Genomic DNA, 24,435 nt, shown 5'->3' with positions numbered 1-24,435 from the left:
ATGAAAAAAAGAGAAAAGAGAAAACAAGAGAAAACAAGAGAAAGAGAAAAAAGAAAGGGGTAAAGAAGAGAAAACAAGAGAAATGAGAAAAGAAGAGGTAAGAAGAGAAAATAAGAGAAAAGAGAAAAGACGACAAAACAATAGAAAAGACAAAACAGAAAAGAAGAGAAAACAAGAGAAAAGAGAAAAGAAGGGAACTGAAGAGAAAACAGAAAACAGAGAAGAGAAAAGAAGAGAATAGAAGAGAAAAGAGAAAACAGACAAAAGAATAGAAAAGGGAAAACAGAAAAGAAGAGAAAAGAAGAGAAATGAAAAAAGAGAAAAGAAGAGAAAAGGAGAAATTACAAAAGCGAAAAGAAGAGAATAGAACGGAAAAGAGAAAAGAAGAGAAAAGAAAAGAAGAGAAAAGTGAAAAGAGAAATGAGACTATGGAAAACAAAGTGAAAACAAGCGAAACAAGAAGAGAAAAACGAGAAAAGTAGAGAAAAGAAGAGAATAGAGATACGAGAAAAGGGAAAAGTTGAAAAAAGAAGAGAAAAGAGAAAAGAAGAGAAAAGAAGAGAAAAGAGAAAAGAAGAGAAAAGAGAAAGGAGAAAAGAAGAGTAAAGAAGAGAAATGAAGAGAAAAGAGAAAATAGAAAAGAGAAACAAGAGAAAAGAAGAGAAAAGAGAAAAGAAGACAAAAGAATAGAAAAGAGAAAACAGAAAAGAAGCGAAATGAGAATATGGAAAACAAAGTGAAAAGAAGTGAAACAAGAAAAGAAAAAGGAGAAAAGTAGAGAAAAGAAGAGAATAGAGATACGAGAAAAGGGAAAAGTTGAGAAAAGAAGAGAAAACAAGAGAAAAGAGAAAACATGAGAATGGAAGAGAAAAGAGAAAAGAGAAAATAGACAAAAGAATAGAAAAGAGAAAACAGAAAAGAAGAGAGAAGAAGAGAAATGAAAAAAGAAAAAAGAAGAGAAATGAAGAGAAAAGAGAAAAGAGAAAAGTAGAGGAAAGAAGGGATAAGAGAAAAGAAGATGTCAGAAGAGAAAAGAAGAGAAAAGAGTAAGGGGTAAAGAAGAGAAAAGAAGAGAAAAGAGAAAAGAGAAAAGAAGAGAAAAGAGAAAAGAGAAGACAAGAGAAACCAAGAGAAGAGAAAAGAAGAGAAATGAAGAGAAAAGAGAAAAGAAGAGGTAAGACGAGAAAAGAGAAAAGAAGACAAAAGAATAGAAAAGAGAAAACAGAAAAGAAGAGAAAACAAGAGAAATGAAAAAAGAGTAAAGAAGAGACAAGAGAAAAGAACAGAAATGATGAGAAAAGAAGATAAAAGAGAAAAGAGAAAAGAAGAGAAAACAAGAGAAAAGAGAAAAGAAGAGGTAAGAAGAGAAAAGAAGAGAAAAGAGAAAGGGGTAAAGAAGAGAAAAGAAGAGAAAAGAGAAAAGAAGAGAAATGAAGAGAAAAGAGAAAATAGAAAAGAAGAGAAAAGAGAAAAGAGAAAAGAAGTGAAAACAAGAGAAGAGAAATGAAGAGAAAAGAGAAAATAGAAAAGAGAAACAAGAGAAAAGAAGAGAAAAGAGAAAAGAAGACAAAAGAATAGAAAAGAGAAAACAGAAAAGAAGAGAAATGAGAATATGGAAAACAAAGTGAGAAGAAGTGAAAAACAAGAAAAGAAAAAGGAGAAAAGTAGAGAAAAGAAGAGAATAGAGATACGAGAAAAGGGAAAAGTTGAAAAAAGAAGAGAAAAGAGAAAAGAAGAGAAAAGAAGAGAAAAGAGAAAAGAGAAAAAATGAGAAAAGAGAAAGGAGAAAAGAAGAGAAAAGAAGAGAAATGAAGAGAAAAGAGAAAATAGAAAAGAGAAACAGGAGAAAAGAAGAGAAAAGAGAAAAGAAGACAAAGGAATAGAAAAGAGAAAACAGAAAAGAAGAGAAAACAAGAGAAAAGAGAAAAGAAGAGAATAGAAGAGAAAAGAGAAAACAGACAAAAGAATAGAAAAGGGAAAACAGAAAAGAAGAGAAAAGAAGAGAAATGAAAAAGAGAAAAGAAGAGAAAACAAGAGAAATGAGAAAAGAAGAGGTAAGAAGAGAAAAGAGAAAGGGGTAAAGAAGAGAGAAGAAGAGAAAAGAGAAAAGAAGAGAAATGAAGAGAAAAGAGAAAATAGAAGAGGGAAACAAGAGAAAAGAAGAGAAAAGAGAAAAGAAGACAAAAGAATAGAAAAGGGAAAACAGAAAAGAAGAGAAAAGTAGAGAAATGAAAAAAGAGAAAAGATGACAAAAGAAGAGAAAAGGAGAAATTAGAAAAGCGAAAAGAAGAGAATAGAACGGAAAAGAGAAAATAAGAGAAAAGAAAAGAAGAGAAAAGTGAAAAGAGAAATGAGAATATGGAAAACAAAGTGAGAAGAAGTGAAACAAGAAAAGAAAAACGAGAAAAGAAGAGAATAGAGATACGAGAAAAGGGAAAGTTGAGAAGAGAAAAGAGAAAAGAAGAGAAAAGAGAAAAGAGAAAAGAAGAGAAGCCAAGAGAAGAGAAAAGAAGAGAAATGAAGAGAAAAGAAGAGTAACGAGAAAAGAAGAGAAATGAAGAGAAAAGAAGAGAAAAGAGAAAAGAAGAGTAAAGCGAAAAGAGAAAAGAAGAGAAATGAAGAGAAAATAGAAAAGAGAAAACAAGAGAATAGAAGAGAAAAGAGAAAAGAGAAAAAAAGACAAAAGAATAGAAAAGAGAAAACAGAAAAGAAGAGAAAAGAAGAAAAATGAAAGAAGAGATGGAAGAGAAAAGAGAAAAGAACAAAAATGATGAGAAATGAAAAAAAGAGAAAAGAGAAAACAAGAGAAAACAAGAGAAAGAGAAAAAAGAAAGGGGTAAAGAAGAGAAAACAAGAGAAAAAAGCAAAGAATAGAAATGAAGAGAAATTAATAGAAAACAGAAAAGAGAAAAGAGAAAAGAAGAGAAAACAAGAGAAATGAGAAAAGAAGGGAAATGAAGAGAAAACAGAAAACAGAGAAGAGAAAAGAAGAGAATAGAAGAGAAAAGAGAAAACAGACAAAAGAATAGAAAAGGGAAAACAGAAAAGAAGAGAAAAGAAAAGAAGAGAAAAGTGAAAAGAGAAATGAGACTATGGAAAACAAAGTGAAAACAAGCAAAACAAGAAGAGAAAAACGAGAAAAGTAGAGAAAAGAAGAGAATAGAGATACGAGAAAAGGGAAAAGTTGAAAAAAGAAGAGAAAAGAGAAAAGAAGAGAAAAGAAGAGAAAAGAGAAAAGAGAAAAAATGAGAAAAGAGAAAGGAGAAAAGAAGAGAAAAGAAGAGAAATGAAGAGAAAAGAGAAAATAGAAAAGAGAAACAAGAGAAAAGAAGAGAAAAGAGAAAAGAAGACAAAAGAATAGAAAAGAGAAAACAGAAAAGAAGAGAAAACAAGAGAAAAGAGAAAAGAAGAGAATAGAAGAGAAAAGAGAAAACAGACAAAAGAATAGAAAAGGGAAAACAGAAAAGAAGAGAAAAGAAGAGAAATGAAAAAGAGAAAAGAAGAGAAAACAAGAGAAATGAGAAAAGAAGAGGTAAGAAGAGAAAAGAGAAAGGGGTAAAGAAGAGAGAAGAAGAGAAACGAGAAAAGAAGAGAAATGAAGAGAAAAGAGAAAATAGAAGAGGGAAACAAGAGAAAAGAAGAGAAAAGAGAAAAGAAGACAAAAGAATAGAAAAGGGAAAACACAAAAGAAGAGAAAAGTAGAGAAATGAAAAAAGAGAAAAGAAGACAAAAGAAGAGAAATGAAGAGAAAAGAGAAAATAGAAGAGGGAAACAAGAGAAAAGAAGAGAAAAGAGAAAAGAAGACAAAAGAATAGAAAAGGGAAAACACAAAAGAAGAGAAAAGTAGAGAAATGAAAAAGAGAAAAGAAGACAAAAGGAGAAATTAGAAAAGCGAAAAGAAGAGAATAGAACGGAAAAGAGAAAATAAGAGAAAAGAAAAGAAGAGAAAAGTGAAAAGAGAAATGAGAATATGGAAAACAAAGTGAGAAGAAGTGAAACAAGAAAAAAAAACGAGAAAAGAAGAGAATAGAGATACGAGAAAAGGGAAAGTTGAGAAGAGAAAAGAGAAACGAAGAGAAAAGAGAAAAGAGAAAAGAAGAGAAGCCAAGAGAAGAGAAAAGAAGAGAAATGAAGAGAAAAGAAGAGTAACGAGAAAAGAAGAGAAATGAAGAGAAAAGAAGAGAAAAGAGAAAAGAAGAGTAAAGCGAAAAGAGAAAAGAAGAGAAATGAAGAGAAAATAGAAAAGAGAAAAGAAGAGAATAGAAGAGAAAAGAGAAAAGAGAAAAAAGACAAAAGAATAGAAAAGAGAAAACAGAAAAGAAGAGAAAAGAAGAAAAATGAAAGAAGAGATGGAAGAGAAAAGAGAAAAGAACAAAAATGATGAGAAATGAAAAAAAGAGAAAAGAGAAAACAAGAGAAAGAGAAAAAAGAAAGGGGTAAAGAAGAGAAAATAAGAGAAAAAAGCAAAGAATAGAAATGAAGAGAAATGAATAGAAAACAGAAAAGAGAAAAGAAGAGAAAAGAGAAAAGAGAAAAGAAGAGAAAAGAGAAAAGAAGAGAATAGAAGAGAAAAGAGAAAACAGACAAAAGAATAGAAAAGGGAAAACAGAAAAGAAGAGAAAAGAAGAGAAATGAAAAAAGAGAAAAGAAGAGAAAACAAGAGAAATGAGAAATGAAGAGGTAAGAAGAGAAAAGAGAAAGGGGTAAAGAAGAGAGAAGAAGAGAAACGAGAAAAGAGAAAAGAAGAGAAAAGAGAAAAGAGAAAAGAAGAGAAGCCAAGAGAAGAGAAAAGAAGAAAAATGAAGAGAAAAGAAGAGTAAAGAGAAAAGAGAAAAGAAGAGAAATGAAGAGAAAAGAGAAAACAGACAAAAGAATAGAAAAGGGAAAACAGAAAAGAAGAGAAAAGAAGAGAAATGAAAAAAGAGAAAAGAGAAAAGAGAAAAGAAGAGAAAACAAGAGAAAAGAGAAAAAAAGAGGTAAGAAGAGAAAAGAAGAGAAAAGAGAAAGGGGTAAAGAAGAGAAAAGAAGAGAAAAGAGAAAAGAAGAGATATGAAGAGAAAAGAGAAAAGAGAAAAAAAGAGAAAAGAGAAAGGAGAAAAGAAGAGAAACCAAGAGAAGAGAAAGAAGAGAAATGAAGAGAAAAGAAGAGAAAAGAGAAAAGAGAAAAGAAGAGAAAAGAGAAAAGAAGAGAAGCCAAGAGAAGAGAAAAGAAGAGAAATGAAGAGAAAAGAAGAGTAAAGAGAAAAGAAGAGAAATGAAGAGAAAAGAAGAGAAAAGAGAAAAGAAGAGTAAAGCGAAAAGAGAAAAGAAGAGAAATGAAGAGAAAATAGAAAAGAGAAAACAAGAGAATAGAAGAGAAAAGAGAAAAGAGAAAAAAGACAAAAGAATAGAAAAGAGAAAACAGAAAAGAAGAGAAAAGAAGAAAAATGAAAGAAGAGATGGAAGAGAAAAGAGAAAAGAACAAAAATGATGAGAAATGAAAAAAAGAGAAAAGAGAAAACAAGAGAAAACAAGAGAAAGAGAAAAAAGAAAGGGGTAAAGAAGAGAAAACAAGAGAAAAAAGCAAAGAATAGAAATGAAGAGAAATTAATAGAAAACAGAAAAGAGAAAAGAGAAAAGAAGAGAAAACAAGAGAAATGAGTAAAGAAGAGGTAAGAAGAGAAAATAAGAGAAAAGAGAAAAGACGACAAAACAATAGAAAAGACAAAACAGAAAAGAAGAGAAAACAAGAGAAAAGAGAAAAGAAGGGAAATGAAGAGAAAACAGAAAACAGAGAAGAGAAAAGAAGAGAATAGAAGAGAAAAGAGAAAACAGACAAAAGAATAGAAAAGGGAAAACAGAAAAGAAGAGAAAAGAAGAGAAATGAAAAAAGAGAAAAGAAGAGAAAAGGAGAAATTACAAAAGCGAAAAGAAGAGAATAGAACGGAAAAGAGAAAAGAAGAGAAAAGAAAAGAAGAGAAAAGTGAAAAGAGAAATGAGACTATGGAAAACAAAGTGAAAACAAGCGAAACAAGAAGAGAAAAACGAGAAAAGTAGAGAAAAGAAGAGAATAGAGATACGAGAAAAGGGAAAAGTTGAAAAAAGAAGAGAAAAGAGAAAAGAAGAGAAAAGAAGAGAAAAGAGAAAAGAAGAGAAAAGAGAAAGGAGAAAAGAAGAGAAAAGAAGAGAAATGAAGAGAAAAGAGAAAATAGAAAAGAGAAACAAGAGAAAAGAAGAGAAAAGAGAAAAGAAGACAAAAGAATAGAAAAGAGAAAACAGAAAAGAAGCGAAATGAGAATATGGAAAACAAAGTGAAAAGAAGTGAAACAAGAAAAGAAAAAGGAGAAAAGTAGAGAAAAGAAGAGAATAGAGATACGAGAAAAGGGAAAAGTTGAGAAAAGAAGAGAAAACAAGAGAAAAGAGAAAACATGAGAATGGAAGAGAAAAGAGAAAAGAGAAAATAGACAAAAGAATAGAAAAGAGAAAACAGAAAAGAAGAGAGAAGAAGAGAAATGAAAAAAGAAAAAAGAAGAGAAATGAAGAGAAAAGAGAAAAGAGAAAAGTAGAGGAAAGAAGGGATAAGAGAAAAGAAGATGTCAGAAGAGAAAAGAAGAGAAAAGAGTAAGGGGTAAAGAAGAGAAAAGAAGAGAAAAGAGAAAAGAGAAAAGAAGAGAAAAGAGAAAAGAGAAGAGAAGAGAAACCAAGAGAAGAGAAAAGAAGAGAAATGAAGAGAAAAGAGAAAAGAAGAGGTAAGACGAGAAAAGAGAAAAGAAGACAAAAGAATAGAAAAGAGAAAACAGAAAAGAAGAGAAAACAAGAGAAATGAAAAAAGAGTAAAGAAGAGACAAGAGAAAAGAACAGAAATGATGAGAAAAGAAGATAAAAGAGAAAAGAGAAAAGAAGAGAAAACAAGAGAAAAGAGAAAAGAAGAGGTAAGAAGAGAAAAGAAGAGAAAAGAGAAAGGGGTAAAGAAGAGAAAAGAAGAGAAAAGAGAAAAGAAGAGAAATGAAGAGAAAAGAGAAAATAGAAAAGAAGAGAAAAGAGAAAAGAGAAAAGAAGTGAAAACAAGAGAAGAGAAATGAAGAGAAAAGAGAAAATAGAAAAGAGAAACAAGAGAAAAGAAGAGAAAAGAGAAAAGAAGACAAAAGAATAGAAAAGAGAAAACAGAAAAGAAGAGAAATGAGAATATGGAAAACAAAGTGAGAAGAAGTGAAAAACAAGAAAAGAAAAAGGAGAAAAGTAGAGAAAAGAAGAGAATAGAGATACGAGAAAAGGGAAAAGTTGAAAAAAGAAGAGAAAAGAGAAAAGAAGAGAAAAGAAGAGAAAAGAGAAAAGAGAAAAAATGAGAAAAGAGAAAGGAGAAAAGAAGAGAAAAGAAGAGAAATGAAGAGAAAAGAGAAAATAGAAAAGAGAAACAGGAGAAAAGAAGAGAAAAGAGAAAAGAAGACAAAGGAATAGAAAAGAGAAAACAGAAAAGAAGAGAAAACAAGAGAAAAGAGAAAAGAAGAGAATAGAAGAGAAAAGAGAAAACAGACAAAAGAATAGAAAAGGGAAAACAGAAAAGAAGAGAAAAGAAGAGAAATGAAAAAGAGAAAAGAAGAGAAAACAAGAGAAATGAGAAAAGAAGAGGTAAGAAGAGAAAAGAGAAAGGGGTAAAGAAGAGAGAAGAAGAGAAACGAGAAAAGAAGAGAAATGAAGAGAAAAGAGAAAATAGAAGAGGGAAACAAGAGAAAAGAAGAGAAAAGAGAAAAGAAGACAAAAGAATAGAAAAGGGAAAACAGAAAAGAAGAGAAAAGTAGAGAAATGAAAAAAGAGAAAAGATGACAAAAGAAGAGAAAAGGAGAAATTAGAAAAGCGAAAAGAAGAGAATAGAACGGAAAAGAGAAAATAAGAGAAAAGAAAAGAAGAGAAAAGTGAAAAGAGAAATGAGAATATGGAAAACAAAGTGAGAAGAAGTGAAACAAGAAAAGAAAAACGAGAAAAGAAGAGAATAGAGATACGAGAAAAGGGAAAGTTGAGAAGAGAAAAGAGAAAAGAAGAGAAAAGAGAAAAGAGAAAAGAAGAGAAGCCAAGAGAAGAGAAAAGAAGAGAAATGAAGAGAAAAGAAGAGTAACGAGAAAAGAAGAGAAATGAAGAGAAAAGAAGAGAAAAGAGAAAAGAAGAGTAAAGTGAAAAGAGAAAAGAAGAGAAATGAAGAGAAAATAGAAAAGAGAAAACAAGAGAATAGAAGAGAAAAGAGAAAAGAGAAAAAAAGACAAAAGAATAGAAAAGAGAAAACAGAAAAGAAGAGAAAAGAAGAAAAATGAAAGAAGAGATGGAAGAGAAAAGAGAAAAGAACAAAAATGATGAGAAATGAAAAAAAGAGAAAAGAGAAAACAAGAGAAAACAAGAGAAAGAGAAAAAAGAAAGGGGTAAAGAAGAGAAAACAAGAGAAAAAAGCAAAGAATAGAAATGAAGAGAAATTAATAGAAAACAGAAAAGAGAAAAGAGAAAAGAAGAGAAAACAAGAGAAATGAGAAAAGAAGGGAAATGAAGAGAAAACAGAAAACAGAGAAGAGAAAAGAAGAGAATAGAAGAGAAAAGAGAAAACAGACAAAAGAATAGAAAAGGGAAAACAGAAAAGAAGAGAAAAGAAAAGAAGAGAAAAGTGAAAAGAGAAATGAGACTATGGAAAACAAAGTGAAAACAAGCAAAACAAGAAGAGAAAAACGAGAAAAGTAGAGAAAAGAAGAGAATAGAGATACGAGAAAAGGGAAAAGTTGAAAAAAGAAGAGAAAAGAGAAAAGAAGAGAAAAGAAGAGAAAAGAGAAAAGAGAAAAAATGAGAAAAGAGAAAGGAGAAAAGAAGAGAAAAGAAGAGAAATGAAGAGAAAAGAGAAAATAGAAAAGAGAAACAAGAGAAAAGAAGAGAAAAGAGAAAAGAAGACAAAAGAATAGAAAAGAGAAAACAGAAAAGAAGAGAAAACAAGAGAAAAGAGAAAAGAAGAGAATAGAAGAGAAAAGAGAAAACAGACAAAAGAATAGAAAAGGGAAAACAGAAAAGAAGAGAAAAGAAGAGAAATGAAAAAAGAGAAAAGAAGAGAAAATGAGAACTGAGAAAAGCGAAAAGAAGAGAATAGAACGGAAAAGAGAAAATAAGAGAAAAGAAAAGAAGAGAAAAGTGAAAAGAGAAATGAGAATATGGAAAACAAAGTGAGAAGAAGTGAAACAAGAAAAAAAAAACGAGAAAAGAAGAGAATAGAGATACGAGAAAAGGGAAAGTTGAGAAGAGAAAAGAGAAACGAAGAGAAAAGAGAAAAGAGAAAAGAAGAGAAGCCAAGAGAAGAGAAAAGAAGAGAAATGAAGAGAAAAGAAGAGTAACGAGAAAAGAAGAGAAATGAAGAGAAAAGAAGAGAAAAGAGAAAAGAAGAGTAAAGCGAAAAGAGAAAAGAAGAGAAATGAAGAGAAAATAGAAAAGAGAAAAGAAGAGAATAGAAGAGAAAAGAGAAAAGAGAAAAAAGACAAAAGAATAGAAAAGAGAAAACAGAAAAGAAGAGAAAAGAAGAAAAATGAAAGAAGAGATGGAAGAGAAAAGAGAAAAGAACAAAAATGATGAGAAATGAAAAAAAGAGAAAAGAGAAAACAAGAGAAAACAAGAGAAAGAGAAAAAAGGAAGGGGTAAAGAAGAGAAAATAAGAGAAAAAAGCAAAGAATAGAAATGAAGAGAAATGAATAGAAAACAGAAAAGAGAAAAGAAGAGAAAAGAGAAAAGAGAAAAGAAGAGAAAAGAGAAAAGAAGAGAATAGAAGAGAAAAGAGAAAACAGACAAAAGAATAGAAAAGGGAAAACAGAAAAGAAGAGAAAAGAAGAGAAATGAAAAAAGAGAAAAGAAGAGAAAACAAGAGAAATGAGAAATGAAGAGGTAAGAAGAGAAAAGAGAAAGGGGTAAAGAAGAGAGAAGAAGAGAAACGAGAAAAGAGAAAAGAAGAGAAAAGAGAAAAGAGAAAAGAAGAGAAGCCAAGAGAAGAGAAAAGAAGAAAAATGAAGAGAAAAGAAGAGTAAAGAGAAAAGAGAAAAGAAGAGAAAAGAGAAAGGAGAAAAGAAGAGAAAAGAAGAGAAATGAAGAGAAAAGAGAAAATAGAAAAGAGAAACAAGAGAAAAGAAGAGAAAAGAGAAAAGAAGACAAAAGAATAGAAAAGAGAAAACAGAAAAGAAGCGAAATGAGAATATGGAAAACAAAGTGAAAAGAAGTGAAACAAGAAAAGAAAAAGGAGAAAGGTAGAGAAAAGAAGAGAATAGAGATACGAGAAAAGGGAAAAGTTGAGAAAAGAAGAGAAAACAAGAGAAAAGAGAAAACATGAGAATGGAAGAGAAAAGAGAAAAGAGAAAATAGACAAAAGAATAGCAAAGAGAAAACAGAAAAGAAGAGAGAAGAAGAGAAATGAAAAAAGAAAAAAGAAGAGAAATGAAGAGAAAAGAGAAAAGAGAAAAGTAGAGGAAAGAAGGGATAAGAGAAAAGAAGATGTCAGAAGAGAAAAGAAGAGAAAAGTGTAAGGGGTAAAGAAGAGAAAAGAAGAGAAAAGAGAAAAGAGAAAAGAAGAGAAAAGAGAAAAGAGAAGAGAAGAGAAACCAAGAGAAGAGAAAAGAAGAGAAATGAAGAGAAAAGAGAAAAGAAGAGGTAAGACGAGAAAAGAGAAAAGAAGACAAAAGAATAGAAAAGAGAAAACAGAAAAGAAGAGAAAACAAGAGAAATGAAAAAAGAGTAAAGAAGAGACAAGAGAAAAGAACAGAAATGATGAGAAAAGAAGATAAAAGAGAAAAGAGAAAAGAAGAGAAAACAAGAGAAAAGAGAAAAGAAGAGGTAAGAAGAGAAAAGAAGAGAAAAGAGAAAGGGGTAAAGAAGAGAAAAGAAGAGAAAAGAGAAAAGAAGAGAAATGAAGAGAAAAGAGAAAATAGAAAAGAGAAACAAGAGAAAAGAAGAGAAAAGAGAAAAGAAGACAAAAGAATAGAAAAGAGAAAACAGAAAAGAAGAGAAATGAGAATATGGAAAACAAAGTGAGAAGAAGTGAAAAACAAGAAAAGAAAAAGGAGAAAAGTAGAGAAAAGAAGAGAATAGAGATACGAGAAAAGGGAAAAGTTGAAAAAAGAAGAGAAAAGAGAAAAGAAGAGAAAAGAAGAGAAAAGAGAAAAGAGAAAAAATGAGAAAAGAGAAAGGAGAAAAGAAGAGAAAAGAAGAGAAATGAAGAGAAAAGAGAAAATAGAAAAGAGAAACAGGAGAAAAGAAGAGAAAAGAGAAAAGAAGACAAAGGAATAGAAAAGAGAAAACAGAAAAGAAGAGAAAACAAGAGAAAAGAGAAAAGAAGAGAATAGAAGAGAAAAGAGAAAACAGACAAAAGAATAGAAAAGGGAAAACAGAAAAGAAGAGAAAAGAAGAGAAATGAAAAAGAGAAAAGAAGAGAAAACAAGAGAAATGAGAAAAGAAGAGGTAAGAAGAGAAAAGAGAAAGGGGTAAAGAAGAGAGAAGAAGAGAAACGAGAAAAGAAGAGAAATGAAGAGAAAAGAGAAAATAGAAGAGGGAAACAAGAGAAAAGAAGAGAAAAGAGAAAAGAAGACAAAAGAATAGAAAAGGGAAAACAGAAAAGAAGAGAAAAGTAGAGAAATGAAAAAAGAGAAAAGATGACAAAAGAAGAGAAAAGGAGAAATTAGAAAAGCGAAAAGAAGAGAATAGAACGGAAAAGAGAAAATAAGAGAAAAGAAAAGAAGAGAAAAGTGAAAAGAGAAATGAGAATATGGAAAACAAAGTGAGAAGAAGTGAAACAAGAAAAGAAAAACGAGAAAAGAAGAGAATAGAGATACGAGAAAAGGGAAAGTTGAGAAGAGAAAAGAGAAAAGAAGAGAAAAGAGAAAAGAGAAAAGAAGAGAAGCCAAGAGAAGAGAAAAGAAGAGAAATGAAGAAAAAGAAGAGTAACGAGAAAAGAAGAGAAATGAAGAGAAAAGAAGAGAAAAGAGAAAAGAAGAGTAAAGCGAAAAGAGAAAAGAAGAGAAATGAAGAGAAAATAGAAAAGAGAAAACAAGAGAATAGAAGAGAAAAGAGAAAAGAGAAAAAAAGACAAAAGAATAGAAAAGAGAAAACAGAAAAGAAGAGAAAAGAAGAAAAATGAAAGAAGAGATGGAAGAGAAAAGAGAAAAGAACAAAAATGATGAGAAATGAAAAAAAGAGAAAAGAGAAAACAAGAGAAAACAAGAGAAAGAGAAAAAAGAAAGGGGTAAAGAAGAGAAAACAAGAGAAAAAAGCAAAGAATAGAAATGAAGAGAAATTAATAGAAAACAGAAAAGAGAAAAGAGAAAAGAAGAGAAAACAAGAGAAATGAGAAAAGAAGAGGTAAGAAGAGAAAATAAGAGAAAAGAGAAAAGACGACAAAACAATAGAAAAGACAAAACAGAAAAGAAGAGAAAACAAGAGAAAAGAGAAAAGAAGGGAAATGAAGAGAAAACAGAAAACAGAGAAGAGAAAAGAAGAGAATAGAAGAGAAAAGAGAAAACAGACAAAAGAATAGAAAAGGGAAAACAGGAAAGAAGAGAAAAGAAAAGAAGAGAAAAGTGAAAAGAGAAATGAGACTATGGAAAACAAAGTGAAAACAAGCAAAACAAGAGGAGAAAAACGAGAAAAGTAGAGAAAAGAAGAGAATAGAGATACGAGAAAAGGGAAAAGTTGAAAAAAGAAGAGAAAAGAGAAAAGAAGAGAAAAGAAGAGAAAAGAGAAAAGAGAAAAAATGAGAAAAGAGAAAGGAGAAAAGAAGAGAAATGAAGAGAAAAGAGAAAATAGAAAAGAGAAACAAGAGAAAAGAAGAGAAAAGAGAAAAGAAGACAAAAGAATAGAAAAGAGAAAACAGAAAAGAAGAGAAAACAAGAGAAAAGAGAAAAGAAGAGAATAGAAGAGAAAAGAGAAAACAGACAAAAGAATAGAAAAGGGAAAACAGAAAAGAAGAGAAAAGAAGAGAAATGAAAAAGATAAAAGAAGAGAAAACAAGAGAAATGAGAAAAGAAGAGGTAAGAAGAGAAAAGAGAAAGGGGTAAAGAAGAGAGAAGAAGAGAAACGAGAAAAGAAGAGAAATGAAGAGAAAAGAGAAAATAGAAGAGGGAAACAAGAGAAAAGAAGAGAAAAGAGAAAAGAAGACAAAAGAATAGAAAAGGGAAAACACAAAAGAAGAGAAAAGTAGAGAAATGAAAAAAGAGAAAAGAAGACAAAAGAAGAGAAATGAAGAGAAAAGAGAAAATAGAAGAGGGAAACAAGAGAAAAGAAGAGAAAAGAGAAAAGAAGACAAAAGAATAGAAAAGGGAAAACACAAAAGAAGAGAAAAGTAGAGAAATGAAAAAAGAGAAAAGAAGACAAAAGGAGAAATTAGAAAAGCGAAAAGAAGAGAATAGAACGGAAAAGAGAAAATAAGAGAAAAGAAAAGAAGAGAAAAGTGAAAAGAGAAATGAGAATATGGAAAACAAAGTGAGAAGAAGTGAAACAAGAAAAAAAAAACGAGAAAAGAAGAGAATAGAGATACGAGAAAAGGGAAAGTTGAGAAGAGAAAAGAGAAACGAAGAGAAAAGAGAAAAGAGAAAAGAAGAGAAGCCAAGAGAAGAGAAAAGAAGAGAAATGAAGAGAAAAGAAGAGTAACGAGAAAAGAAGAGAAATGAAGAGAAAAGAAGAGAAAAGAGAAAAGAAGAGTAAAGCGAAAAGAGAAAAGAAGAGAAATGAAGAGAAAATAGAAAAGAGAAAACAAGAGAATAGAAGAGAAAAGAGAAAAAAAGACAAAAGAATAGAAAAGAGAAAACAGAAAAGAAGAGAAAAGAAGAAAAATGAAAGAAGAGATGGAAGAGAAAAGAGAAAAGAACAAAAATGATGAGAAATGAAAAAAAGAGAAAAGAGAAAACAAGAGAAAACAAGAGAAAGAGAAAAAAGAAAGGGGTAAAGAAGAGAAAACAAGAGAAAAAAGCAAAGAATAGAAATGAAGAGAAATTAATAGAAAACAGAAAAGAGAAAAGAGAAAAGAAGAGAAAACAAGAGAAATGAGAAAAGAAGAGGTAAGAAGAGAAAATAAGAGAAAAGAGAAAAGACGACAAAACAATAGAAAAGACAAAACAGAAAAGAAGAGAAAACAAGAGAAAAGAGAAAAGAAGGGAAATGAAGAGAAAACAGAAAACAGAGAAGAGAAAAGAAGAGAATAGAAGAGAAAAGAGAAAACAGACAAAAGAATAGAAAAGGGAAAACAGAAAAGAAGAGAAAAGAAGAGAAATGAAAAAAGAGAAAAGAAGAGAAAAGGAGAAATTACAAAAGCGAAAAGAAGAGAATAGAACGGAAAAGAGAAAAGAAGAGAAAAGAAAAGAAGAGAAAAGTGAAAAGAGAAATGAGACTATGGAAAACAAAGTGAAAACAAGCGAAACAAGAAGAGAAAAACGAGAAAAGTAGAGAAAAGAAGAGAATAGAGATACGAGAAAAGGGAAAAGTTGAAAAAAGAAGAGAAAAGAGAAAAGAAGAGAAAAGAAGAGAAAAGAGAAAAGAAGAGAAAAGAGAAAGGAGAAAAGAAGAGTAAAGAAGAGAAATGAAGAGAAAAGAGAAAATAGAAAAGAGAAACAAGAGAAAAGAAGAGAAAAGAGAAAAGAAGACAAAAGAATAGAAAAGAGAAAACAGAAAAGAAGCGAAATGAGAATATGGAAAACAAAGTGAAAAGAAGTGAAACAAGAAAAGAAAAAGGAGAAAAGTAGAGAAAAGAAGAGAATAGAGATACGAGAAAAGGGAAAAGTTGAGAAAAGAAGAGAAAACAAGAGAAAAGAGAAAACATGAGAATGGAAGAGAAAAGAGAAAAGAGAAAATAGACAAAAGAATAGAAAAGAGAAAACAGAAAAGAAGAGAGAAGAAGAGAAATGAAAAAAGAAAAAAGAAGAGAAATGAAGAGAAAAGAGAAAAGAGAAAAGTAGAGGAAAGAAGGGATAAGAGAAAAGAAGATGTCAGAAGAGAAAAGAAGAGAAAAGAGTAAGGGGTAAAGAAGAGAAAAGAAGAGAAAAGAGAAAAGAGAAAAGAAGAGAAAAGAGAAAAGAGAAGAGAAGAGAAACCAAGAGAAGAGAAAAGAAGAGAAATGAAGAGAAAAGAGAAAAGAAGAGGTAAGACGAGAAAAGAGAAAAGAAGACAAAAGAATAGAAAAGAGAAAACAGAAAAGAAGAGAAAACAAGAGAAATGAAAAAAGAGTAAAGAAGAGACAAGAGAAAAGAACAGAAATGATGAGAAAAGAAGATAAAAGAGAAAAGAGAAAAGAAGAGAAAACAAGAGAAAAGAGAAAAGAAGAGGTAAGAAGAGAAAAGAAGAGAAAAGAGAAAGGGGTAAAGAAGAGAAAAGAAGAGAAAAGAGAAAAGAAGAGAAATGAAGAGAAAAGAGAAAATAGAAAAGAAGAGAAAAGAGAAAAGAGAAAAGAAGTGAAAACAAGAGAAGAGAAATGAAGAGAAAAGAGAAAATAGAAAAGAGAAACAAGAGAAAAGAAGAGAAAAGAGAAAAGAAGACAAAAGAATAGAAAAGAGAAAACAGAAAAGAAGAGAAATGAGAATATGGAAAACAAAGTGAGAAGAAGTGAAAAACAAGAAAAGAAAAAGGAGAAAAGTAGAGAAAAGAAGAGAATAGAGATACGAGAAAAGGGAAAAGTTGAAAAAAGAAGAGAAAAGAGAAAAGAAGAGAAAAGAAGAGAAAAGAGAAAAGAGAAAAAATGAGAAAAGAGAAAGGAGAAAAGAAGAGAAAAGAAGAGAAATGAAGAGAAAAGAGAAAATAGAAAAGAGAAACAGGAGAAAAGAAGAGAAAAGAGAAAAGAAGACAAAGGAATAGAAAAGAGAAAACAGAAAAGAAGAGAAAACAAGAGAAAAGAGAAAAGAAGAGAATAGAAGAGAAAAGAGAAAACAGACAAAAGAATAGAAAAGGGAAAACAGAAAAGAAGAGAAAAGAAGAGAAATGAAAAAGAGAAAAGAAGAGAAAACAAGAGAAATGAGAAAAGAAGAGGTAAGAAGAGAAAAGAGAAAGGGGTAAAGAAGAGAGAAGAAGAGAAAAGAGAAAAGAAGAGAAATGAAGAGAAAAGAGAAAATAGAAGAGGGAAACAAGAGAAAAGAAGAGAAAAGAGAAAAGAAGACAAAAGAATAGAAAAGGGAAAACAGAAAAGAAGAGAAAAGTAGAGAAATGAAAAAAGAGAAAAGATGACAAAAGAAGAGAAAAGGAGAAATTAGAAAAGCGAAAAGAAGAGAATAGAACGGAAAAGAGAAAATAAGAGAAAAGAAAAGAAGAGAAAAGTGAAAAGAGAAATGAGAATATGGAAAACAAAGTGAGAAGAAGTGAAACAAGAAAAGAAAAACGAGAAAAGAAGAGAATAGAGATACGAGAAAAGGGAAAGTTGAGAAGAGAAAAGAGAAAAGAAGAGAAAAGAGAAAAGAGAAAAGAAGAGAAGCCAAGAGAAGAGAAAAGAAGAGAAATGAAGAGAAAAGAAGAGTAACGAGAAAAGAAGAGAAATGAAGAGAAAAGAAGAGAAAAGAGAAAAGAAGAGTAAAGCGAAAAGAGAAAAGAAGAGAAATGAAGAGAAAATAGAAAAGAGAAAACAAGAGAATAGAAGAGAAAAGAGAAAAGAGAAAAAAAGACAAAAGAATAGAAAAGAGAAAACAGAAAAGAAGAGAAAAGAAGAAAAATGAAAGAAGAGATGGAAGAGAAAAGAGAAAAGAACAAAAATGATGAGAAATGAAAAAAAGAGAAAAGAGAAAACAAGAGAAAACAAGAGAAAGAGAAAAAAGAAAGGGGTAAAGAAGAGAAAACAAGAGAAAAAAGCAAAGAATAGAAATGAAGAGAAATTAATAGAAAACAGAAAAGAGAAAAGAGAAAAGAAGAGAAAACAAGAGAAATGAGAAAAGAAGGGAAATGAAGAGAAAACAGAAAACAGAGAAGAGAAAAGAAGAGAATAGAAGAGAAAAGAGAAAACAGACAAAAGAATAGAAAAGGGAAAACAGAAAAGAAGAGAAAAGAAAAGAAGAGAAAAGTGAAAAGAGAAATGAGACTATGGAAAACAAAGTGAAAACAAGCAAAACAAGAAGAGAAAAACGAGAAAAGTAGAGAAAAGAAGAGAATAGAGATACGAGAAAAGGGAAAAGTTGAAAAAAGAAGAGAAAAGAGAAAAGAAGAGAAAAGAAGAGAAAAGAGAAAAGAGAAAAAATGAGAAAAGAGAAAGGAGAAAAGAAGAGAAAAGAAGAGAAATGAAGAGAAAAGAGAAAATAGAAAAGAGAAACAAGAGAAAAGAAGAGAAAAGAGAAAAGAAGACAAAAGAATAGAAAAGAGAAAACAGAAAAGAAGAGAAAACAAGAGAAAAGAGAAAAGAAGAGAATAGAAGAGAAAAGAGAAAACAGACAAAAGAATAGAAAAGGGAAAACAGAAAAGAAGAGAAAAGAAGAGAAATGAAAAAGAGAAAAGAAGAGAAAACAAGAGAAATGAGAAAAGAAGAGGTAAGAAGAGAAAAGAGAAAGGGGTAAAGAAGAGAGAAGAAGAGAAACGAGAAAAGAAGAGAAATGAAGAGAAAAGAGAAAATAGAAGAGGGAAACAAGAGAAAAGAAGAGAAAAGAGAAAAGAAGACAAAAGAATAGAAAAGGGAAAACACAAAAGAAGAGAAAAGTAGAGAAATGAAAAAAGAGAAAAGAAGACAAAAGAAGAGAAATGAAGAGAAAAGAGAAAATAGAAGAGGGAAACAAGAGAAAAGAAGAGAAAAGAGAAAAGAAGACAAAAGAATAGAAAAGGGAAAACACAAAAGAAGAGAAAAGTAGAGAAATGAAAAAGAGAAAAGAAGACAAAAGGAGAAATTAGAAAAGCGAAAAGAAGAGAATAGAACGGAAAAGAGAAAATAAGAGAAAAGAAAAGAAGAGAAAAGTGAAAAGAGAAATGAGAATATGGAAAACAAAGTGAGAAGAAGTGAAACAAGAAAAAAAAAAACGAGAAAAGAAGAGAATAGAGATACGAGAAAAGGGAAAGTTGAGAAGAGAAAAGAGAAACGAAGAGAAAAGAGAAAAGAGAAAAGAAGAGAAGCCAAGAGAAGAGAAAAGAAGAGAAATGAAGAGAAAAGAAGAGTAACGAGAAAAGAAGAGAAATGAAGAGAAAAGAAGAGAAAAGAGAAAAGAAGAGTAAAGCGAAAAGAGAAAAGAAGAGAAATGAAGAGAAAATAGAAAAGAGAAAAGAAGAGAATAGAAGAGAAAAGAGAAAAGAGAAAACAAGAGAATAGAAGAGAAAAGAGAAAACAGAAAAGAAGAGAAAAGAAGAAAAATGAAAGAAGAGATGGAAGAGAAAAGAGAAAAGAACAAAAATGATGAGAAATGAAAAAAAGAGAAAAGAGAAAACAAGAGAAAACAAGAGAAAGAGAAAAAAGAAAGGGGTAAAGAAGAGAAAATAAGAGAAAAAAGCAAAGAATAGAAATGAAGAGAAATGAATAGAAAACAGAAAAGAGAAAAGAAGAGAAAAGAGAAAAGAGAAAAGAAGAGAAAAGAGAAAAGAAGAGAATAGAAGAGAAAAGAGAAAACAGACAAAAGAATAGAAAAGGGAAAACAGAAAAGAAGAGAAAAGAAGAGAAATGAAAAAAGAGAAAAGAAGAGAAAACAAGAGAAATGAGAAATGAAGAGGTAAGAAGAGAAAAGAGAAAGGGGTAAAGAAGAGAGAAGAAGAGAAACGAGAAAAGAGAAAAGAAGAGAAAAGAGAAAAGAGAAAAGAAGAGAAGCCAAGAGAAGAGAAAAGAAGAAAAATGAAGAGAAAAGAAGAGTAAAGAGAAAAGAGAAAAGAAGAGAAATGAAGAGAAAAGAGAAAACAGACAAAAGAATAGAAAAGGGAAAACAGAAAAGAAGAGAAAAGAAGAGAAATGAAAAAAGAGAAAAGAGAAAAGAGAAAAGAAGAGAAAACAAGAGAAAAGAGAAAAAAAGAGGTAAGAAGAGAAAAGAAGAGAAAAGAGAAAGGGGTAAAGAAGAGAAAAGAAGAGAAAAGAGAAAAGAAGAGATATGAAGAGAAAAGAGAAAAGAGAAAAAAAGAGAAAAGAGAAAGGAGAAAAGAAGAGAAACCAAGAGAAGAGAAAGAAGAGAAATGAAGAGAAAAGAAGAGAAAAGAGAAAAGAGAAAAGAAGAGAAAAGAGAAAAGAAGAGAAGCCAAGAGAAGAGAAAAGAAGAGAAATGAAGAGAAAAGAAGAGTAAAGAGAAAAGAAGAGAAATGAAGAGAAAAGAAGAGAAAAGAGAAAAGAAGAGTAAAGCGAAAAGAGAAAAGAAGAGAAATGAAGAGAAAATAGAAAAGAGAAAACAAGAGAATAGAAGAGAAAAGAGAAAAGAGAAAAAAGACAAAAGAATAGAAAAGAGAAAACAGAAAAGAAGAGAAAAGAAGAAAAATGAAAGAAGAGATGGAAGAGAAAAGAGAAAAGAACAAAAATGATGAGAAATGAAAAAAAGAGAAAAGAGAAAACAAGAGAAAACAAGAGAAAGAGAAAAAAGAAAGGGGTAAAGAAGAGAAAACAAGAGAAAAAAGCAAAGAATAGAAATGAAGAGAAATTAATAGAAAACAGAAAAGAGAAAAGAGAAAAGAAGAGAAAACAAGAGAAATGAGAAAAGAAGAGGTAAGAAGAGAAAATAAGAGAAAAGAGAAAAGACGACAAAACAATAGAAAAGACAAAACAGAAAAGAAGAGAAAACAAGAGAAAAGAGAAAAGAAGGGAAATGAAGAGAAAACAGAAAACAGAGAAGAGAAAAGAAGAGAATAGAAGAGAAAAGAGAAAACAGACAAAAGAATAGAAAAGGGAAAACAGAAAAGAAGAGAAAAGAAGAGAAATGAAAAAAGAGAAAAGAAGAGAAAAGGAGAAATTACAAAAGCGAAAAGAAGAGAATAGAACGGAAAAGAGAAAAGAAGAGAAAAGAAAAGAAGAGAAAAGTGAAAAGAGAAATGAGACTATGGAAAACAAAGTGAAAACAAGCGAAACAAGAAGAGAAAAACGAGAAAAGTAGAGAAAAGAAGAGAATAGAGATACGAGAAAAGGGAAAAGTTGAAAAAAGAAGAGAAAAGAGAAAAGAAGAGAAAAGAAGAGAAAAGAGAAAAGAAGAGAAAAGAGAAAGGAGAAAAGAAGAGAAAAGAAGAGAAATGAAGAGAAAAGAGAAAATAGAAAAGAGAAACAAGAGAAAAGAAGAGAAAAGAGAAAAGAAGACAAAAGAATAGAAAAGAGAAAACAGAAAAGAAGCGAAATGAGAATATGGAAAACAAAGTGAAAAGAAGTGAAACAAGAAAAGAAAAAGGAGAAAAGTAGAGAAAAGAAGAGAATAGAGATACGAGAAAAGGGAAAAGTTGAGAAAAGAAGAGAAAACAAGAGAAAAGAGAAAACATGAGAATGGAAGAGAAAAGAGAAAAGAGAAAATAGACAAAAGAATAGAAAAGAGAAAACAGAAAAGAAGAGAGAAGAAGAGAAATGAAAAAAGAAAAAAGAAGAGAAATGAAGAGAAAAGAGAAAAGAGAAAAGTAGAGGAAAGAAGGGATAAGAGAAAAGAAGATGTCAGAAGAGAAAAGAAGAGAAAAGAGTAAGGGGTAAAGAAGAGAAAAGAAGAGAAAAGAGAAAAGAGAAAAGAAGAGAAAAGAGAAAAGAGAAGAGAAGAGAAACCAAGAGAAGAGAAAAGAAGAGAAATGAAGAGAAAAGAGAAAAGAAGAGGTAAGACGAGAAAAGAGAAAAGAAGACAAAAGAATAGAAAAGAGAAAACAGAAAAGAAGAGAAAACAAGAGAAATGAAAAAAGAGTAAAGAAGAGACAAGAGAAAAGAACAGAAATGATGAGAAAAGAAGATAAAAGAGAAAAGAGAAAAGAAGAGAAAACAAGAGAAAAGAGAAAAGAAGAGGTAAGAAGAGAAAAGAAGAGAAAAGAGAAAGGGGTAAAGAAGAGAAAAGAAGAGAAAAGAGAAAAGAAGAGAAATGAAGAGAAAAGAGAAAATAGAAAAGAAGAGAAAAGAGAAAAGAGAAAAGAAGTGAAAACAAGAGAAGAGAAATGAAGAGAAAAGAGAAAATAGAAAAGAGAAACAAGAGAAAAGAAGAGAAAAGAGAAAAGAAGACAAAAGAATAGAAAAGAGAAAACAGAAAAGAAGAGAAATGAGAATATGGAAAACAAAGTGAGAAGAAGTGAAAAACAAGAAAAGAAAAAGGAGAAAAGTAGAGAAAAGAAGAGAATAGAGATACGAGAAAAGGGAAAAGTTGAAAAAAGAAGAGAAAAGAGAAAAGAAGAGAAAAGAAGAGAAAAGAGAAAAGAGAAAAAATGAGAAAAGAGAAAGGAGAAAAGAAGAGAAAAGAAGAGAAATGAAGAGAAAAGAGAAAATAGAAAAGAGAAACAGGAGAAAAGAAGAGAAAAGAGAAAAGAAGACAAAGGAATAGAAAAGAGAAAACAGAAAAGAAGAGAAAACAAGAGAAAAGAGAAAAGAAGAGAATAGAAGAGAAAAGAGAAAACAGACAAAAGAATAGAAAAGGGAAAACAGAAAAGAAGAGAAAAGAAGAGAAATGAAAAAGAGAAAAGAAGAGAAAACAAGAGAAATGAGAAAAGAAGAGGTAAGAAGAGAAAAGAGAAAGGGGTAAAGAAGAGAGAAGAAGAGAAACGAGAAAAGAAGAGAAATGAAGAGAAAAGAGAAAATAGAAGAGGGAAACAAGAGAAAAGAAGAGAAAAGAGAAAAGAAGACAAAAGAATAGAAAAGGGAAAACAGAAAAGAAGAGAAAAGTAGAGAAATGAAAAAAGAGAAAAGATGACAAAAGAAGAGAAAAGGAGAAATTAGAAAAGCGAAAAGAAGAGAATAGAACGGAAAAGAGAAAATAAGAGAAAAGAAAAGAAGAGAAAAGTGAAAAGAGAAATGAGAATATGGAAAACAAAGTGAGAAGAAGTGAAACAAGAAAAGAAAAACGAGAAAAGAAGAGAATAGAGATACGAGAAAAGGGAAAGTTGAGAAGAGAAAAGAGAAAAGAAGAGAAAAGAGAAAAGAGAAAAGAAGAGAAGCCAAGAGAAGAGAAAAGAAGAGAAATGAAGAGAAAAGAAGAGTAACGAGAAAAGAAGAGAAATGAAGAGAAAAGAAGAGAAAAGAGAAAAGAAGAGTAAAGTGAAAAGAGAAAAGAAGAGAAATGAAGAGAAAATAGAAAAGAGAAAACAAGAGAATAGAAGAGAAAAGAGAAAAGAGAAAAAAAGACAAAAGAATAGAAAAGAGAAAACAGAAAAGAAGAGAAAAGAAGAAAAATGAAAGAAGAGATGGAAGAGAAAAGAGAAAAGAACAAAAATGATGAGAAATGAAAAAAAGAGAAAAGAGAAAACAAGAGAAAACAAGAGAAAGAGAAAAAAGAAAGGGGTAAAGAAGAGAAAACAAGAGAAAAAAGCAAAGAATAGAAATGAAGAGAAATTAATAGAAAACAGAAAAGAGAAAAGAGAAAAGAAGAGAAAACAAGAGAAATGAGAAAAGAAGGGAAATGAAGAGAAAACAGAAAACAGAGAAGAGAAAAGAAGAGAATAGAAGAGAAAAGAGAAAACAGACAAAAGAATAGAAAAGGGAAAACAGAAAAGAAGAGAAAAGAAAAGAAGAGAAAAGTGAAAAGAGAAATGAGACTATGGAAAACAAAGTGAAAACAAGCAAAACAAGAAGAGAAAAACGAGAAAAGTAGAGAAAAGAAGAGAATAGAGATACGAGAAAAGGGAAAAGTTGAAAAAAGAAGAGAAAAGAGAAAAGAAGAGAAAAGAAGAGAAAAGAGAAAAGAGAAAAAATGAGAAAAGAGAAAGGAGAAAAGAAGAGAAAAGAAGAGAAATGAAGAGAAAAGAGAAAATAGAAAAGAGAAACAAGAGAAAAGAAGAGAAAAGAGAAAAGAAGACAAAAGAATAGAAAAGAGAAAACAGAAAAGAAGAGAAAACAAGAGAAAAGAGAAAAGAAGAGAATAGAAGAGAAAAGAGAAAACAGACAAAAGAATAGAAAAGGGAAAACAGAAAAGAAGAGAAAAGAAGAGAAATGAAAAAAGAGAAAAGAAGAGAAAATGAGAACTGAGAAAAGCGAAAAGAAGAGAATAGAACGGAAAAGAGAAAATAAGAGAAAAGAAAAGAAGAGAAAAGTGAAAAGAGAAATGAGAATATGGAAAACAAAGTGAGAAGAAGTGAAACAAGAAAAAAAAAACGAGAAAAGAAGAGAATAGAGATACGAGAAAAGGGAAAGTTGAGAAGAGAAAAGAGAAACGAAGAGAAAAGAGAAAAGAGAAAAGAAGAGAAGCCAAGAGAAGAGAAAAGAAGAGAAATGAAGAGAAAAGAAGAGTAACGAGAAAAGAAGAGAAATGAAGAGAAAAGAAGAGAAAAGAGAAAAGAAGAGTAAAGCGAAAAGAGAAAAGAAGAGAAATGAAGAGAAAATAGAAAAGAGAAAAGAAGAGAATAGAAGAGAAAAGAGAAAAGAGAAAAAAGACAAAAGAATAGAAAAGAGAAAACAGAAAAGAAGAGAAAAGAAGAAAAATGAAAGAAGAGATGGAAGAGAAAAGAGAAAAGAACAAAAATGATGAGAAATGAAAAAAAGAGAAAAGAGAAAACAAGAGAAAACAAGAGAAAGAGAAAAAAGGAAGGGGTAAAGAAGAGAAAATAAGAGAAAAAAGCAAAGAATAGAAATGAAGAGAAATGAATAGAAAACAGAAAAGAGAAAAGAAGAGAAAAGAGAAAAGAGAAAAGAAGAGAAAAGAGAAAAGAAGAGAATAGAAGAGAAAAGAGAAAACAGACAAAAGAATAGAAAAGGGAAAACAGAAAAGAAGAGAAAAGAAGAGAAATGAAAAAAGAGAAAAGAAGAGAAAACAAGAGAAATGAGAAATGAAGAGGTAAGAAGAGAAAAGAGAAAGGGGTAAAGAAGAGAGAAGAAGAGAAACGAGAAAAGAGAAAAGAAGAGAAAAGAGAAAAGAGAAAAGAAGAGAAGCCAAGAGAAGAGAAAAGAAGAAAAATGAAGAGAAAAGAAGAGTAAAGAGAAAAGAGAAAAGAAGAGAAATGAAGAGAAAAGAGAAAACAGACAAAAGAATAGAAAAGGGAAAACAGAAAAGAAGAGAAAAGAAGAGAAATGAAAAAAGAGAAAAGAGAAAAGAGAAAAGAAGAGAAAACAAGAGAAAAGAGAAAAAAAGAGGTAAGAAGAGAAAAGAAGAGAAAAGAGAAACGGGTAAAGAAGAGAAAAGAAGAGAAAAGAGAAAAGAAGAGATATGAAGAGAAAAGAGAAAAGAGAAAAAAAGAGAAAAGAGAAAGGAGAAAAGAAGAGTAACCAAGAGAAGAGAAAGAAGAGAAATGAAGAGAAAAGAAGAGAAAAGAGAAAAGAGAAAAGAAGAGAAAAGAGAAAAGAAGAGAAGCCAAGAGAAGAGAAAAGAAGAGAAATGAAGAGAAAAGAAGAGTAAAGAGAAAAGAAGAGAAATGAAGAGAAAAGAAGAGAAAAGAGAAAAGAAG

The sequence above is a fragment of the Chiloscyllium punctatum genome, chromosome 2 (assembly GCF_047496795.1).
Source record: "Chiloscyllium punctatum isolate Juve2018m chromosome 2, sChiPun1.3, whole genome shotgun sequence".
NCBI classification, from domain to species: Eukaryota; Metazoa; Chordata; class Chondrichthyes; order Orectolobiformes; family Hemiscylliidae; genus Chiloscyllium; species Chiloscyllium punctatum.
The sequence above is the reverse complement of the archived record's forward strand: the minus strand, read 5'-3'. Positions refer to the sequence as shown.